Raw genomic sequence first — 4398 nt, 5'->3', positions numbered from 1 at the left:
TTTAACAAAGGTATGGAGAGAATTGTCTCAACTCTTTGACATGCACTTTCGAAATCCTAGGATGCATGGACACTTCATTAAGGGTGTCATACTCGTGTCGTATTTGTGTCGTACCATGTCATACTGGTAATGTACTTGCCGTTTTATGTTATATAAAGAGGGTCTACCTTTTACTCTACCAATTATGATATACCATGTTTTTGATTTTTTTTTTCTTTCCCTTTTTAAACTTGAGTATTTTATAAGAAAAGTAAAAAGATTACATGAAAGGCTGTGGTTGGTGGAAATGAAACATAAAAAATGAGATTGAGAATTTGCAATCGAAACTTGAGGGGTCTAGCGAAGTTTTCTTTGATGGCAGAGGCTGGCTATACACTGGCTATACATGTGTGAATAAAATTTCATATGAAACAATAATAACAAGAAGGCGATTAATATAACCTAGCTAGACTCAAATTCATAGTTTAAAGTTTTTGGTTAAATGATATCTCCATATGTTATATTAATTACTTATAGTAACTATATATATATCATGAAGTACAAATTGCATTAAAATGATTAAGGTAGAATTTTATAATGCAGAATCCTCCAAGAAATTCCCTATAATTTTATTAGTTGATGCTATTTTTAAATACAAATGGGACCATTTTCAAAGTCTCCTTAACGGGTGCACGAGGGCACCCATTAACAAAAGCCATTGTAGAATGGTGAGTGGAAATGGAAGGTAGGCAACGGCTGGTGAGGTAGTTGTAATTCAGTGCTATTTGAAGTACATAGCTCAGTAAGACTAATATTTGAGTTGGGTTTCATCTAAATTTGACCACTATAGAAACCTGGGAAGCTATCAAGACTAAAGCGCCTTAAGCTTATTTGAACAAGTTGGTTTTCCAAAGCAATTCCAAAACATGCTTTTATATCTTGTTATAAAGAACAAACTGAGGCTAGAGACAGACTTGAAAATTGAGATTGTGTTAGAGATATATTGTGTACGTTTTGTAGTAGACAAGAAAGCAGAGATTTTCTCTTTGTTTCAAGAAAAGAATATGATACGAAGTGTTGAATCTTGATAAATAGGGTTGTTGGTGATTGGGATATTAAATTAAAGGCAAAAATGCAAACTAACCCTTTAACTTTCTTTAGATTTTATTTCAGTCCTCTAACTTTACTTTCGTTCATTTCAGTTTTCTAAGTTTCAGATTTATTCAGTTAAGGCATCTTCGATGACTTTTGTTAAAATTTTTTGGAAAAAAAAATATGGAAAATATTTTTCAATTATTAATTGAATTTTTTCAATTTAAAAAATTTGAAGAAAAATTTATAAAATTGAAAAATTAACTACAACATATAACAAAAGTTGATGGAAAAGCCTTAATTGAATAAACTTGAAAGTTAGAGGACTGAAAATGAAATTTATAAAAACTTAGAGGGTCAATTTTGCATTTTACTCTAAATTAAATTGGTCAATTACTAATTTACTAGAAAAGATTGAAGTCTATACTCTATAGTAAGCAAGCTTGCTTGGGTAGCTATTATGTGTGCATTTGGGTTAGGATGAATAATGAAAATTATTTCGCTATTTAGCTTATTTTTGCTACTATTCATGAGCCATACTGCACTTTTTGGCACTATTTATGGGTTTCATTGTACTATTTTAACTAACTTTTATTTTTATCTACAGTACTTTCAGCAATAATTTTTCAGTTTCAGAAAATAAGCAGTATCCAAATACACCATATATGTCACACACAACTTTACCTAAATTCTAGAATATGTAAGGGAAAAAACCAAATATGGAGAGGGATTTCTGCTTGCTATAAAGCATGATGTGAGATTTAGAATTACTTTATGTCCAGGAGTAAAATAACACCTTTAAGAACAGAACTATATATTTTGCTTAAAGCGTTCGCTTATGTACTGTTTTGCATATGGTAAATTTAACCACATATTTTTAACATTTCATTTTTATGTGTGGGGTCAAACTCTACTTTAATAGATAATACTCAACACGTGAGATTTTAAATAATAGGTAGACTGAAGGGAATAAAGATCGAATTTAGGATCTCCTAATACTATGATAAATTATTGATTATCCCAAAAAATTAAGTTATTGGAATATGATAAATTTAATCATTTAAGCATATATTGATGCTAAAGTTGTTAGAGGTTGTTAACTTTTTTTTTTTTTGAGAAAGAGTTGTTAACTTATTTTAGTTGCATAAATGGGTAAACTCTCTTTGTAATGTATACGCAGTTTATAATACAATTTCCATTTTATTGGAATCTCATAGTTTCTCTCTAGTCTCTAGAATCATTTTTCATTTCAAGTTTTTGGGAAACTTTTAAATTTTTTATTTTTTATTTTTTTATTGGTGCTTGTGTTACAGTTATTTTTGTATATTTTTTGTATTTCTACAGTTCGAGGTTGGTTGAGAAATTCTTATCTCCAAGAAAATCACCCTTTTGGCAATGTCAATTAAAATACCATGCTGAGGAAAGTTTGAATGGGACTTTTGTAACTAAAGAATCACAGTACTTAAACTTGTGATGATGTATAAAACAACTATGGCTGGGCTGTGAAATTTTTTGTCATGGGGCTAATTGAACTCAACTTTGGGCCTGGAAAGGTCTATAGTTCAGCCTTACAAAAATAGCTCTCACTTGAAGATTTTGGGCTGAACAACCTTGTTTCAATAAACAACTCACTTCTTACCCTAACTTAATTCTTTTTTAATTATCTAATTGATACGCGATTCTAATGGTGTTTTATATGGTTTTCTAAAATGCATTGCCGAAGAATTTTTAAAACCATTGCCGCAAAACAACAAATTTTGCTACAGTTTTTTCACACTTGACCCTCAAAAAGCAACTTCCAAGTTTTGAAGCTCATCAGGTTCATGCAACATAAAGACCACTGAGGTGTCTTACTGTCTGTAGAAGAATTTAGAATAATATTAAATATTGTTGTCAACAAGCAAACTGATTTGATATATCCAAGTTGGGAGGAAAATATTGAAGGTAAAACTGCAGTTTTTTGAGCTAGTAGTTCATTAGAATACATCTATACAAACTTAAAATTATTTTCAAAATGATGATTGTTCTTTTGATTTCATACCGGAAGTAGATAGAAGTCAGATATTTTTAATTACTGTTAAAAATCGTTAATGTTGAATATTATCTTTATAGTTTTGACTTAGAAGTATGTGGTTTTTTTTTGAGAAGATAGAAGTACGTGGTTAACTGATTAAATTTAGCAAATCCCAATATCTTAAACTTTTGGACAATCAGTAATTTAAAATGGTAGCCTAACCTATTAGATTATGTAATTAAATGATTAAATTTACCATCATATTAAACTTTTTTTTCCATGTGTTAGGCCTCACCTTTTAAATTATGTGGTTAAATGATTAAATTTACCATATTAAAAATTTTGGGACAAAATTTTAAATTTAAGATTTTGAAATGGGAGGGAATATGAAAAAGAAAACAGAATGTGACTAGAATATACTAAATTAAATTATTTGCATTGAATGTGTTTTTGCAAAACTTCCTTTCAAATGATAACAGTTCTGCAATCTATTTATAATTCTAAATACAATGGATTTACATCATTTTTAAATATTCTACCTATAATAAGAACTACTACCAAGTTCTAAATAGTTTTTGGAAGGTTTAATAATCCAATATGAAAATAATACTAGGTTAGAAAACTAAAGAAGTTACAAAAGCTGTAACTGAACTAATTAACTGAATTCCTGCATAATGTGTGGTAAATTTTGAAATTGTTTAAAAAAAAAATTATTAACATATTATTAGTTTTCTCCAATATTTTTTCTAAAAAAAAAAAGTTTTCTCAAATATTTCATCAATTTTCGTTATAAAAGATTGTAATATTTAGTGTTCTTTTCAGAGATAAAATAGAAAGACAAGAAGAGTAGTGTAGTGATTTAATTACACTCTACGTGTTTACAAATTTAAAAATTGAATGATACATAGATAGATATATTTCAAGGACTATTTAAGAATTAAGAATGCAAATATTATTTTGAACAAAAATATCATATTTCAAAAAAATTGTTCCTCATTTAAATTTTAGAAAAATGACATCAAATTTCATTATACTTAAATAATTAATGAAACACTTAAAATAATTAACATAAAAAAATAAATGTATTTATCTTTATCCTATTACTACTTTTTTAATTACATATAAAATAAATATGGCAACTACAATGTTAGTTCTACACATAACTACAATTACATGTCACTAAAAGAAGTTAGGAAATCTAAATTGTTAAAATTAATTTTAGTAAATTAAAAAATATTAAAATTTTCATGGCTTTTATGTCAGTTGTTGTCAAAGCTACTAAATATGAGGAGGGATGCCAAATTCTAAATCGA

The sequence above is a fragment of the Quercus suber genome, unplaced genomic scaffold (assembly GCF_002906115.3).
Source record: "Quercus suber isolate HL8 unplaced genomic scaffold, Cork oak 2.0 scaffold_315, whole genome shotgun sequence".
NCBI classification, from domain to species: domain Eukaryota; kingdom Viridiplantae; phylum Streptophyta; class Magnoliopsida; order Fagales; family Fagaceae; genus Quercus; species Quercus suber.
Note: the sequence above shows the minus strand (reverse complement) of the source record.